Here is a 13,533-nt window from a genome sequence, read left to right on the forward strand (position 1 = left end):
AGTGCCCCCGCCGCCCGGCCGCGCGCAAGCCCTGCGCCGGATAACAGGAACAAGGCGCGTCGCCAGTGGGTGTCGGAGGCCGCACGCACCAAACGAATGACAGGCGGTGCATCGAGCAGCTGTGTTGTGCGTCTCACCTACGTTCGGCAGTCGCCTATGAGACGCCGAGGCGAGCGCGCACTCCGCGCCACCTTCGAGGTGGAAAGACGCGCTTTGCGTCAAATGTGCCACGGAAAGCGGCGATTGCGTGTGTTGGGAGAAGAGGCGAATGCTTCCTCCGTGGTGCGGCTACAGTATAAGGACGCCAACGGCCATACCATGTTGACTACACCGGTTCTCGTCCGATCACCGAAGTTAAGCAACATCGGGCGCGGTTAGTACTTGGATGGGTGACCGCCTGGGAACACCGCGTGCTGTTGGCTCTTTCTCATTTTTTCATTTTTACGTCGCTACACCTGCCAGGCCTCTTTTCATAATAACTTTCAGGTGTCGACAAAGATGCTTCCACAAGCATTTTAAAGTACTGTATTAAACGTAAGATACGAAATTACGGTAATGAACTCGGTTTGAGTAAGAATGCGCGAAGGAAGAGTGCTAGGAACTCGTTGAAAATGACAAAACACTACCAATCGACAGATGTGTTCTTGAAATGCGCCAGAGCCTACTGTTACGCAGCAGTGCTAAATTCCGAAAAGTAACTAAATAAATAAATAAATAAAAAAAAAACCAACCGTTCTCGTGCCATCACCCAAGTTAAGCAACAACGTTAGTATTCGGATCGGCGACTGCCTGGGACCTCTGGCTGTCTTCATATTTTGCTTTCTTGTCGCCAGCCCTGCCAGCCGTCTCTTCACGCTACCTTTCCGATGCGACAAAGATGTTTCCACAATGACTTAAATCTGTTGTAATAAACAAAAGATACGATATTAGGGAACTCAGTTTGAAGAAGCGTGTGCCAAGGAAGATTTCCAAAGTGTCTCTGGAAATAACAAAACAGTATTAAGCGGCAGAAATGTTCCGAAATACGTCCGGGCTTATTGTTTTGTAGCAGTGTACACGTGCAAATTTGTAAACAAAAATTCTGTGTCTTCTGTCCTTGGTTTCGCACCTTTCCATGGCACGGCACAGCGCTGCTCTAGTAGCTCCGAACGGCCGCCCACGGCGTCTCGGACACGCCGGTCAGGCCCGCGCCCGTCTCGCAGATGTTTCTCGTGCTTGTGCTGTCATATGGGCCGCGACCCGAGCGGCAGCGAGCGGCAGTCGAGCAAAGTCGGGACAAGTCGGGACGGGAGGGGGGACAGGCGCGAATGCAAATGCACCGCGCAAATTACGCATAAATCTGGAAGCGCGGCGTGTGTCAGGCAGGTGAGAAAGCTTCCGTCGGTCCAGCAGGACACTGCAACACCCCGCGCAGTGCCCCCGCCGCCCGGCCGCGCGCAAGCCCTGCGCCGGATAACAGGAACAAGGCGCGTCGCCAGTGGGTGTCGGAGGCCGCACGCACCAAACGAATGACAGGCGGTGCATCGAGCAGCTGTGTTGTGCGTCTCACCTACGTTCGGCAGTCGCCTATGAGACGCCGAGGCGAGCGCGCACTCCGCGCCACCTTCGAGGTGGAAAGACGCGCTTTGCGTCAAATGTGCCACGGAAAGCGGCGATTGCGTGTGTTGGGAGAAGAGGCGAATGCTTCCTCCGTGGTGCGGCTACAGTATAAGGACGCCAACGGCCATACCATGTTGACTACACCGGTTCTCGTCCGATCACCGAAGTTAAGCAACATCGGGCGCGGTTAGTACTTGGATGGGTGACCGCCTGGGAACACCGCGTGCTGTTGGCTCTTTCTCATTTTTTTCATTTTTACGTCGCTACACCTGCCAGGCCTCTTTTCATAATAACTTTCAGGTGTCGACAAAGATGCTTCCACAAGCATTTTAAAGTACTGTATTAAACGTAAGATACGAAATTACGGTAATGAACTCGGTTTGAGTAAGAATGCGCGAAGGAAGAGTGCTAGGAACTCGTTGAAAATGACAAAACACTACCAATCGACAGATGTGTTCTTGAAATGCGCCAGAGCCTACTGTTACGCAGCAGTGCTAAATTCCGAAAAGTAACTAAATAAATAAATAAATAAAAAAAAAACCAACCGTTCTCGTGCCATCACCCAAGTTAAGCAACAACGTTAGTATTCGGATCGGCGACTGCCTGGGACCTCTGGCTGTCTTCATATTTTGCTTTCTTGTCGCCAGCCCTGCCAGCCGTCTCTTCACGCTACCTTTCCGATGCGACAAAGATGTTTCCACAATGACTTAAATCTGTTGTAATAAACAAAAGATACGATATTAGGGAACTCAGTTTGAAGAAGCGTGTGCCAAGGAAGATTTCCAAAGTGTCTCTGGAAATAACAAAACAGTATTAAGCGGCAGAAATGTTCCGAAATACGTCCGGGCTTATTGTTTTGTAGCAGTGTACACGTGCAAATTTGTAAACAAAAATTCTGTGTCTTCTGTCCTTGGTTTCGCACCTTTCCATGGCACGGCACAGCGCTGCTCTAGTAGCTCCGAACGGCCGCCCACGGCGTCTCGGACACGCCGGTCAGGCCCGCGCCCGTCTCGCAGATGTTTCTCGTGCTTGTGCTGTCATATGGGCCGCGACCCGAGCGGCAGCGAGCGGCAGTCGAGCAAAGTCGGGACAAGTCGGGACGGGAGGGGGGACAGGCGCGAATGCAAATGCACCGCGCAAATTACGCATAAATCTGGAAGCGCGGCGTGTGTCAGGCAGGTGAGAAAGCTTCCGTCGGTCCAGCAGGACACTGCAACACCCCGCGCAGTGCCCCCGCCGCCCGGCCGCGCGCAAGCCCTGCGCCGGATAACAGGAACAAGGCGCGTCGCCAGTGGGTGTCGGAGGCCGCACGCACCAAACGAATGACAGGCGGTGCATCGAGCAGCTGTGTTGTGCGTCTCACCTACGTTCGGCAGTCGCCTATGAGACGCCGAGGCGAGCGCGCACTCCGCGCCACCTTCGAGGTGGAAAGACGCGCTTTGCGTCAAATGTGCCACGGAAAGCGGCGATTGCGTGTGTTGGGAGAAGAGGCGAATGCTTCCTCCGTGGTGCGGCTACAGTATAAGGACGCCAACGGCCATACCATGTTGACTACACCGGTTCTCGTCCGATCACCGAAGTTAAGCAACATCGGGCGCGGTTAGTACTTGGATGGGTGACCGCCTGGGAACACCGCGTGCTGTTGGCTCTTTCTCATTTTTTCATTTTTACGTCGCTACACCTGCCAGGCCTCTTTTCATAATAACTTTCAGGTGTCGACAAAGATGCTTCCACAAGCATTTTAAAGTACTGTATTAAACGTAAGATACGAAATTACGGTAATGAACTCGGTTTGAGTAAGAATGCGCGAAGGAAGAGTGCTAGGAACTCGTTGAAAATGACAAAACACTACCAATCGACAGATGTGTTCTTGAAATGCGCCAGAGCCTACTGTTACGCAGCAGTGCTAAATTCCGAAAAGTAACTAAATAAATAAATAAATAAAAAAAAAACCAACCGTTCTCGTGCCATCACCCAAGTTAAGCAACAACGTTAGTATTCGGATCGGCGACTGCCTGGGACCTCTGGCTGTCTTCATATTTTGCTTTCTTGTCGCCAGCCCTGCCAGCCGTCTCTTCACGCTACCTTTCCGATGCGACAAAGATGTTTCCACAATGACTTAAATCTGTTGTAATAAACAAAAGATACGATATTAGGGAACTCAGTTTGAAGAAGCGTGTGCCAAGGAAGATTTCCAAAGTGTCTCTGGAAATAACAAAACAGTATTAAGCGGCAGAAATGTTCCGAAATACGTCCGGGCTTATTGTTTTGTAGCAGTGTACACGTGCAAATTTGTAAACAAAAATTCTGTGTCTTCTGTCCTTGGTTTCGCACCTTTCCATGGCACGGCACAGCGCTGCTCTAGTAGCTCCGAACGGCCGCCCACGGCGTCTCGGACACGCCGGTCAGGCCCGCGCCCGTCTCGCAGATGTTTCTCGTGCTTGTGCTGTCATATGGGCCGCGACCCGAGCGGCAGCGAGCGGCAGTCGAGCAAAGTCGGGACAAGTCGGGACGGGAGGGGGGACAGGCGCGAATGCAAATGCACCGCGCAAATTACGCATAAATCTGGAAGCGCGGCGTGTGTCAGGCAGGTGAGAAAGCTTCCGTCGGTCCAGCAGGACACTGCAACACCCCGCGCAGTGCCCCCGCCGCCCGGCCGCGCGCAAGCCCTGCGCCGGATAACAGGAACAAGGCGCGTCGCCAGTGGGTGTCGGAGGCCGCACGCACCAAACGAATGACAGGCGGTGCATCGAGCAGCTGTGTTGTGCGTCTCACCTACGTTCGGCAGTCGCCTATGAGACGCCGAGGCGAGCGCGCACTCCGCGCCACCTTCGAGGTGGAAAGACGCGCTTTGCGTCAAATGTGCCACGGAAAGCGGCGATTGCGTGTGTTGGGAGAAGAGGCGAATGCTTCCTCCGTGGTGCGGCTACAGTATAAGGACGCCAACGGCCATACCATGTTGACTACACCGGTTCTCGTCCGATCACCGAAGTTAAGCAACATCGGGCGCGGTTAGTACTTGGATGGGTGACCGCCTGGGAACACCGCGTGCTGTTGGCTCTTTCTCATTTTTTTCATTTTTACGTCGCTACACCTGCCAGGCCTCTTTTCATAATAACTTTCAGGTGTCGACAAAGATGCTTCCACAAGCATTTTAAAGTACTGTATTAAACGTAAGATACGAAATTACGGTAATGAACTCGGTTTGAGTAAGAATGCGCGAAGGAAGAGTGCTAGGAACTCGTTGAAAATGACAAAACACTACCAATCGACAGATGTGTTCTTGAAATGCGCCAGAGCCTACTGTTACGCAGCAGTGCTAAATTCCGAAAAGTAACTAAATAAATAAATAAATAAAAAAAAAACCAACCGTTCTCGTGCCATCACCCAAGTTAAGCAACAACGTTAGTATTCGGATCGGCGACTGCCTGGGACCTCTGGCTGTCTTCATATTTTGCTTTCTTGTCGCCAGCCCTGCCAGCCGTCTCTTCACGCTACCTTTCCGATGCGACAAAGATGTTTCCACAATGACTTAAATCTGTTGTAATAAACAAAAGATACGATATTAGGGAACTCAGTTTGAAGAAGCGTGTGCCAAGGAAGATTTCCAAAGTGTCTCTGGAAATAACAAAACAGTATTAAGCGGCAGAAATGTTCCGAAATACGTCCGGGCTTATTGTTTTGTAGCAGTGTACACGTGCAAATTTGTAAACAAAAATTCTGTGTCTTCTGTCCTTGGTTTCGCACCTTTCCATGGCACGGCACAGCGCTGCTCTAGTAGCTCCGAACGGCCGCCCACGGCGTCTCGGACACGCCGGTCAGGCCCGCGCCCGTCTCGCAGATGTTTCTCGTGCTTGTGCTGTCATATGGGCCGCGACCCGAGCGGCAGCGAGCGGCAGTCGAGCAAAGTCGGGACAAGTCGGGACGGGAGGGGGGACAGGCGCGAATGCAAATGCACCGCGCAAATTACGCATAAATCTGGAAGCGCGGCGTGTGTCAGGCAGGTGAGAAAGCTTCCGTCGGTCCAGCAGGACACTGCAACACCCCGCGCAGTGCCCCCGCCGCCCGGCCGCGCGCAAGCCCTGCGCCGGATAACAGGAACAAGGCGCGTCGCCAGTGGGTGTCGGAGGCCGCACGCACCAAACGAATGACAGGCGGTGCATCGAGCAGCTGTGTTGTGCGTCTCACCTACGTTCGGCAGTCGCCTATGAGACGCCGAGGCGAGCGCGCACTCCGCGCCACCTTCGAGGTGGAAAGACGCGCTTTGCGTCAAATGTGCCACGGAAAGCGGCGATTGCGTGTGTTGGGAGAAGAGGCGAATGCTTCCTCCGTGGTGCGGCTACAGTATAAGGACGCCAACGGCCATACCATGTTGACTACACCGGTTCTCGTCCGATCACCGAAGTTAAGCAACATCGGGCGCGGTTAGTACTTGGATGGGTGACCGCCTGGGAACACCGCGTGCTGTTGGCTCTTTCTCATTTTTTTCATTTTTACGTCGCTACACCTGCCAGGCCTCTTTTCATAATAACTTTCAGGTGTCGACAAAGATGCTTCCACAAGCATTTTAAAGTACTGTATTAAACGTAAGATACGAAATTACGGTAATGAACTCGGTTTGAGTAAGAATGCGCGAAGGAAGAGTGCTAGGAACTCGTTGAAAATGACAAAACACTACCAATCGACAGATGTGTTCTTGAAATGCGCCAGAGCCTACTGTTACGCAGCAGTGCTAAATTCCGAAAAGTAACTAAATAAATAAATAAATAAAAAAAAAACCAACCGTTCTCGTGCCATCACCCAAGTTAAGCAACAACGTTAGTATTCGGATCGGCGACTGCCTGGGACCTCTGGCTGTCTTCATATTTTGCTTTCTTGTCGCCAGCCCTGCCAGCCGTCTCTTCACGCTACCTTTCCGATGCGACAAAGATGTTTCCACAATGACTTAAATCTGTTGTAATAAACAAAAGATACGATATTAGGGAACTCAGTTTGAAGAAGCGTGTGCCAAGGAAGATTTCCAAAGTGTCTCTGGAAATAACAAAACAGTATTAAGCGGCAGAAATGTTCCGAAATACGTCCGGGCTTATTGTTTTGTAGCAGTGTACACGTGCAAATTTGTAAACAAAAATTCTGTGTCTTCTGTCCTTGGTTTCGCACCTTTCCATGGCACGGCACAGCGCTGCTCTAGTAGCTCCGAACGGCCGCCCACGGCGTCTCGGACACGCCGGTCAGGCCCGCGCCCGTCTCGCAGATGTTTCTCGTGCTTGTGCTGTCATATGGGCCGCGACCCGAGCGGCAGCGAGCGGCAGTCGAGCAAAGTCGGGACAAGTCGGGACGGGAGGGGGGACAGGCGCGAATGCAAATGCACCGCGCAAATTACGCATAAATCTGGAAGCGCGGCGTGTGTCAGGCAGGTGAGAAAGCTTCCGTCGGTCCAGCAGGACACTGCAACACCCCGCGCAGTGCCCCCGCCGCCCGGCCGCGCGCAAGCCCTGCGCCGGATAACAGGAACAAGGCGCGTCGCCAGTGGGTGTCGGAGGCCGCACGCACCAAACGAATGACAGGCGGTGCATCGAGCAGCTGTGTTGTGCGTCTCACCTACGTTCGGCAGTCGCCTATGAGACGCCGAGGCGAGCGCGCACTCCGCGCCACCTTCGAGGTGGAAAGACGCGCTTTGCGTCAAATGTGCCACGGAAAGCGGCGATTGCGTGTGTTGGGAGAAGAGGCGAATGCTTCCTCCGTGGTGCGGCTACAGTATAAGGACGCCAACGGCCATACCATGTTGACTACACCGGTTCTCGTCCGATCACCGAAGTTAAGCAACATCGGGCGCGGTTAGTACTTGGATGGGTGACCGCCTGGGAACACCGCGTGCTGTTGGCTCTTTCTCATTTTTTCATTTTTACGTCGCTACACCTGCCAGGCCTCTTTTCATAATAACTTTCAGGTGTCGACAAAGATGCTTCCACAAGCATTTTAAAGTACTGTATTAAACGTAAGATACGAAATTACGGTAATGAACTCGGTTTGAGTAAGAATGCGCGAAGGAAGAGTGCTAGGAACTCGTTGAAAATGACAAAACACTACCAATCGACAGATGTGTTCTTGAAATGCGCCAGAGCCTACTGTTACGCAGCAGTGCTAAATTCCGAAAAGTAACTAAATAAATAAATAAATAAAAAAAAAACCAACCGTTCTCGTGCCATCACCCAAGTTAAGCAACAACGTTAGTATTCGGATCGGCGACTGCCTGGGACCTCTGGCTGTCTTCATATTTTGCTTTCTTGTCGCCAGCCCTGCCAGCCGTCTCTTCACGCTACCTTTCCGATGCGACAAAGATGTTTCCACAATGACTTAAATCTGTTGTAATAAACAAAAGATACGATATTAGGGAACTCAGTTTGAAGAAGCGTGTGCCAAGGAAGATTTCCAAAGTGTCTCTGGAAATAACAAAACAGTATTAAGCGGCAGAAATGTTCCGAAATACGTCCGGGCTTATTGTTTTGTAGCAGTGTACACGTGCAAATTTGTAAACAAAAATTCTGTGTCTTCTGTCCTTGGTTTCGCACCTTTCCATGGCACGGCACAGCGCTGCTCTAGTAGCTCCGAACGGCCGCCCACGGCGTCTCGGACACGCCGGTCAGGCCCGCGCCCGTCTCGCAGATGTTTCTCGTGCTTGTGCTGTCATATGGGCCGCGACCCGAGCGGCAGCGAGCGGCAGTCGAGCAAAGTCGGGACAAGTCGGGACGGGAGGGGGGACAGGCGCGAATGCAAATGCACCGCGCAAATTACGCATAAATCTGGAAGCGCGGCGTGTGTCAGGCAGGTGAGAAAGCTTCCGTCGGTCCAGCAGGACACTGCAACACCCCGCGCAGTGCCCCCGCCGCCCGGCCGCGCGCAAGCCCTGCGCCGGATAACAGGAACAAGGCGCGTCGCCAGTGGGTGTCGGAGGCCGCACGCACCAAACGAATGACAGGCGGTGCATCGAGCAGCTGTGTTGTGCGTCTCACCTACGTTCGGCAGTCGCCTATGAGACGCCGAGGCGAGCGCGCACTCCGCGCCACCTTCGAGGTGGAAAGACGCGCTTTGCGTCAAATGTGCCACGGAAAGCGGCGATTGCGTGTGTTGGGAGAAGAGGCGAATGCTTCCTCCGTGGTGCGGCTACAGTATAAGGACGCCAACGGCCATACCATGTTGACTACACCGGTTCTCGTCCGATCACCGAAGTTAAGCAACATCGGGCGCGGTTAGTACTTGGATGGGTGACCGCCTGGGAACACCGCGTGCTGTTGGCTCTTTCTCATTTTTTCATTTTTACGTCGCTACACCTGCCAGGCCTCTTTTCATAATAACTTTCAGGTGTCGACAAAGATGCTTCCACAAGCATTTTAAAGTACTGTATTAAACGTAAGATACGAAATTACGGTAATGAACTCGGTTTGAGTAAGAATGCGCGAAGGAAGAGTGCTAGGAACTCGTTGAAAATGACAAAACACTACCAATCGACAGATGTGTTCTTGAAATGCGCCAGAGCCTACTGTTACGCAGCAGTGCTAAATTCCGAAAAGTAACTAAATAAATAAATAAATAAAAAAAACCCAACCGTTCTCGTGCCATCACCCAAGTTAAGCAACAACGTTAGTATTCGGATCGGCGACTGCCTGGGACCTCTGGCTGTCTTCATATTTTGCTTTCTTGTCGCCAGCCCTGCCAGCCGTCTCTTCACGCTACCTTTCCGATGCGACAAAGATGTTTCCACAATGACTTAAATCTGTTGTAATAAACAAAAGATACGATATTAGGGAACTCAGTTTGAAGAAGCGTGTGCCAAGGAAGATTTCCAAAGTGTCTCTGGAAATAACAAAACAGTATTAAGCGGCAGAAATGTTCCGAAATACGTCCGGGCTTATTGTTTTGTAGCAGTGTACACGTGCAAATTTGTAAACAAAAATTCTGTGTCTTCTGTCCTTGGTTTCGCACCTTTCCATGGCACGGCACAGCGCTGCTCTAGTAGCTCCGAACGGCCGCCCACGGCGTCTCGGACACGCCGGTCAGGCCCGCGCCCGTCTCGCAGATGTTTCTCGTGCTTGTGCTGTCATATGGGCCGCGACCCGAGCGGCAGCGAGCGGCAGTCGAGCAAAGTCGGGACAAGTCGGGACGGGAGGGGGGACAGGCGCGAATGCAAATGCACCGCGCAAATTACGCATAAATCTGGAAGCGCGGCGTGTGTCAGGCAGGTGAGAAAGCTTCCGTCGGTCCAGCAGGACACTGCAACACCCCGCGCAGTGCCCCCGCCGCCCGGCCGCGCGCAAGCCCTGCGCCGGATAACAGGAACAAGGCGCGTCGCCAGTGGGTGTCGGAGGCCGCACGCACCAAACGAATGACAGGCGGTGCATCGAGCAGCTGTGTTGTGCGTCTCACCTACGTTCGGCAGTCGCCTATGAGACGCCGAGGCGAGCGCGCACTCCGCGCCACCTTCGAGGTGGAAAGACGCGCTTTGCGTCAAATGTGCCACGGAAAGCGGCGATTGCGTGTGTTGGGAGAAGAGGCGAATGCTTCCTCCGTGGTGCGGCTACAGTATAAGGACGCCAACGGCCATACCATGTTGACTACACCGGTTCTCGTCCGATCACCGAAGTTAAGCAACATCGGGCGCGGTTAGTACTTGGATGGGTGACCGCCTGGGAACACCGCGTGCTGTTGGCTCTTTCTCATTTTTTCATTTTTACGTCGCTACACCTGCCAGGCCTCTTTTCATAATAACTTTCAGGTGTCGACAAAGATGCTTCCACAAGCATTTTAAAGTACTGTATTAAACGTAAGATACGAAATTACGGTAATGAACTCGGTTTGAGTAAGAATGCGCGAAGGAAGAGTGCTAGGAACTCGTTGAAAATGACAAAACACTACCAATCGACAGATGTGTTCTTGAAATGCGCCAGAGCCTACTGTTACGCAGCAGTGCTAAATTCCGAAAAGTAACTAAATAAATAAATAAATAAAAAAAAACCAACCGTTCTCGTGCCATCACCCAAGTTAAGCAACAACGTTAGTATTCGGATCGGCGACTGCCTGGGACCTCTGGCTGTCTTCATATTTTGCTTTCTTGTCGCCAGCCCTGCCAGCCGTCTCTTCACGCTACCTTTCCGATGCGACAAAGATGTTTCCACAATGACTTAAATCTGTTGTAATAAACAAAAGATACGATATTAGGGAACTCAGTTTGAAGAAGCGTGTGCCAAGGAAGATTTCCAAAGTGTCTCTGGAAATAACAAAACAGTATTAAGCGGCAGAAATGTTCCGAAATACGTCCGGGCTTATTGTTTTGTAGCAGTGTACACGTGCAAATTTGTAAACAAAAATTCTGTGTCTTCTGTCCTTGGTTTCGCACCTTTCCATGGCACGGCACAGCGCTGCTCTAGTAGCTCCGAACGGCCGCCCACGGCGTCTCGGACACGCCGGTCAGGCCCGCGCCCGTCTCGCAGATGTTTCTCGTGCTTGTGCTGTCATATGGGCCGCGACCCGAGCGGCAGCGAGCGGCAGTCGAGCAAAGTCGGGACAAGTCGGGACGGGAGGGGGGACAGGCGCGAATGCAAATGCACCGCGCAAATTACGCATAAATCTGGAAGCGCGGCGTGTGTCAGGCAGGTGAGAAAGCTTCCGTCGGTCCAGCAGGACACTGCAACACCCCGCGCAGTGCCCCCGCCGCCCGGCCGCGCGCAAGCCCTGCGCCGGATAACAGGAACAAGGCGCGTCGCCAGTGGGTGTCGGAGGCCGCACGCACCAAACGAATGACAGGCGGTGCATCGAGCAGCTGTGTTGTGCGTCTCACCTACGTTCGGCAGTCGCCTATGAGACGCCGAGGCGAGCGCGCACTCCGCGCCACCTTCGAGGTGGAAAGACGCGCTTTGCGTCAAATGTGCCACGGAAAGCGGCGATTGCGTGTGTTGGGAGAAGAGGCGAATGCTTCCTCCGTGGTGCGGCTACAGTATAAGGACGCCAACGGCCATACCATGTTGACTACACCGGTTCTCGTCCGATCACCGAAGTTAAGCAACATCGGGCGCGGTTAGTACTTGGATGGGTGACCGCCTGGGAACACCGCGTGCTGTTGGCTCTTTCTCATTTTTTTCATTTTTACGTCGCTACACCTGCCAGGCCTCTTTTCATAATAACTTTCAGGTGTCGACAAAGATGCTTCCACAAGCATTTTAAAGTACTGTATTAAACGTAAGATACGAAATTACGGTAATGAACTCGGTTTGAGTAAGAATGCGCGAAGGAAGAGTGCTAGGAACTCGTTGAAAATGACAAAACACTACCAATCGACAGATGTGTTCTTGAAATGCGCCAGAGCCTACTGTTACGCAGCAGTGCTAAATTCCGAAAAGTAACTAAATAAATAAATAAATAAAAAAAAAACCAACCGTTCTCGTGCCATCACCCAAGTTAAGCAACAACGTTAGTATTCGGATCGGCGACTGCCTGGGACCTCTGGCTGTCTTCATATTTTGCTTTCTTGTCGCCAGCCCTGCCAGCCGTCTCTTCACGCTACCTTTCCGATGCGACAAAGATGTTTCCACAATGACTTAAATCTGTTGTAATAAACAAAAGATACGATATTAGGGAACTCAGTTTGAAGAAGCGTGTGCCAAGGAAGATTTCCAAAGTGTCTCTGGAAATAACAAAACAGTATTAAGCGGCAGAAATGTTCCGAAATACGTCCGGGCTTATTGTTTTGTAGCAGTGTACACGTGCAAATTTGTAAACAAAAATTCTGTGTCTTCTGTCCTTGGTTTCGCACCTTTCCATGGCACGGCACAGCGCTGCTCTAGTAGCTCCGAACGGCCGCCCACGGCGTCTCGGACACGCCGGTCAGGCCCGCGCCCGTCTCGCAGATGTTTCTCGTGCTTGTGCTGTCATATGGGCCGCGACCCGAGCGGCAGCGAGCGGCAGTCGAGCAAAGTCGGGACAAGTCGGGACGGGAGGGGGGACAGGCGCGAATGCAAATGCACCGCGCAAATTACGCATAAATCTGGAAGCGCGGCGTGTGTCAGGCAGGTGAGAAAGCTTCCGTCGGTCCAGCAGGACACTGCAACACCCCGCGCAGTGCCCCCGCCGCCCGGCCGCGCGCAAGCCCTGCGCCGGATAACAGGAACAAGGCGCGTCGCCAGTGGGTGTCGGAGGCCGCACGCACCAAACGAATGACAGGCGGTGCATCGAGCAGCTGTGTTGTGCGTCTCACCTACGTTCGGCAGTCGCCTATGAGACGCCGAGGCGAGCGCGCACTCCGCGCCACCTTCGAGGTGGAAAGACGCGCTTTGCGTCAAATGTGCCACGGAAAGCGGCGATTGCGTGTGTTGGGAGAAGAGGCGAATGCTTCCTCCGTGGTGCGGCTACAGTATAAGGACGCCAACGGCCATACCATGTTGACTACACCGGTTCTCGTCCGATCACCGAAGTTAAGCAACATCGGGCGCGGTTAGTACTTGGATGGGTGACCGCCTGGGAACACCGCGTGCTGTTGGCTCTTTCTCATTTTTTTCATTTTTACGTCGCTACACCTGCCAGGCCTCTTTTCATAATAACTTTCAGGTGTCGACAAAGATGCTTCCACAAGCATTTTAAAGTACTGTATTAAACGTAAGATACGAAATTACGGTAATGAACTCGGTTTGAGTAAGAATGCGCGAAGGAAGAGTGCTAGGAACTCGTTGAAAATGACAAAACACTACCAATCGACAGATGTGTTCTTGAAATGCGCCAGAGCCTACTGTTACGCAGCAGTGCTAAATTCCGAAAAGTAACTAAATAAATAAATAAATAAAAAAAAAACCAACCGTTCTCGTGCCATCACCCAAGTTAAGCAACAACGTTAGTATTCGGATCGGCGACTGCCTGGGACCTCTGGCTGTCTTCATATTTTGCTTT

The 13,533-nt window shown here is 52.3% G+C and overlaps 10 non-coding genes across 10 annotated transcripts; all 10 read left to right on the forward strand.

The window, feature by feature from the left end:
- Positions 1-303: 303 nt before the first annotated feature.
- On the forward strand, positions 304-422 carry LOC126102908 (5S ribosomal RNA). Its single transcript, XR_007523164.1, has one exon. It is a non-coding gene; the product is annotated as a 5S ribosomal RNA (ribosomal RNA).
- Positions 423-1,715: 1,293 nt separating this feature from the next.
- LOC126102909 (5S ribosomal RNA) lies at positions 1,716-1,834 on the forward strand. Its single transcript, XR_007523165.1, has one exon. It is a non-coding gene; the product is annotated as a 5S ribosomal RNA (ribosomal RNA).
- Positions 1,835-3,128: 1,294 nt separating this feature from the next.
- Positions 3,129-3,247, forward strand: LOC126102910 (5S ribosomal RNA). Its single transcript, XR_007523166.1, has one exon. It is a non-coding gene; the product is annotated as a 5S ribosomal RNA (ribosomal RNA).
- Positions 3,248-4,540: 1,293 nt separating this feature from the next.
- On the forward strand, positions 4,541-4,659 carry LOC126102911 (5S ribosomal RNA). The gene has a single exon (XR_007523167.1). It is a non-coding gene; the product is annotated as a 5S ribosomal RNA (ribosomal RNA).
- Positions 4,660-5,953: 1,294 nt separating this feature from the next.
- LOC126102913 (5S ribosomal RNA) lies at positions 5,954-6,072 on the forward strand. The gene has a single exon (XR_007523169.1). It is a non-coding gene; the product is annotated as a 5S ribosomal RNA (ribosomal RNA).
- A 1,294-nt stretch (positions 6,073-7,366) lies between these two features.
- On the forward strand, positions 7,367-7,485 carry LOC126102914 (5S ribosomal RNA). The gene has a single exon (XR_007523170.1). It is a non-coding gene; the product is annotated as a 5S ribosomal RNA (ribosomal RNA).
- A 1,293-nt stretch (positions 7,486-8,778) lies between these two features.
- Positions 8,779-8,897, forward strand: LOC126102915 (5S ribosomal RNA). The gene has a single exon (XR_007523171.1). It is a non-coding gene; the product is annotated as a 5S ribosomal RNA (ribosomal RNA).
- A 1,292-nt stretch (positions 8,898-10,189) lies between these two features.
- On the forward strand, positions 10,190-10,308 carry LOC126102916 (5S ribosomal RNA). The gene has a single exon (XR_007523172.1). It is a non-coding gene; the product is annotated as a 5S ribosomal RNA (ribosomal RNA).
- Positions 10,309-11,600: 1,292 nt separating this feature from the next.
- On the forward strand, positions 11,601-11,719 carry LOC126102919 (5S ribosomal RNA). The gene has a single exon (XR_007523173.1). It is a non-coding gene; the product is annotated as a 5S ribosomal RNA (ribosomal RNA).
- A 1,294-nt stretch (positions 11,720-13,013) lies between these two features.
- LOC126102920 (5S ribosomal RNA) lies at positions 13,014-13,132 on the forward strand. Its single transcript, XR_007523174.1, has one exon. It is a non-coding gene; the product is annotated as a 5S ribosomal RNA (ribosomal RNA).
- The last annotated feature ends 401 nt before the right edge of the window (positions 13,133-13,533 follow it).

The sequence above is a fragment of the Schistocerca cancellata genome, chromosome 9 (genome assembly GCF_023864275.1).
Source record: "Schistocerca cancellata isolate TAMUIC-IGC-003103 chromosome 9, iqSchCanc2.1, whole genome shotgun sequence".
Classification (NCBI taxonomy): Eukaryota; Metazoa; Arthropoda; class Insecta; order Orthoptera; family Acrididae; genus Schistocerca; species Schistocerca cancellata.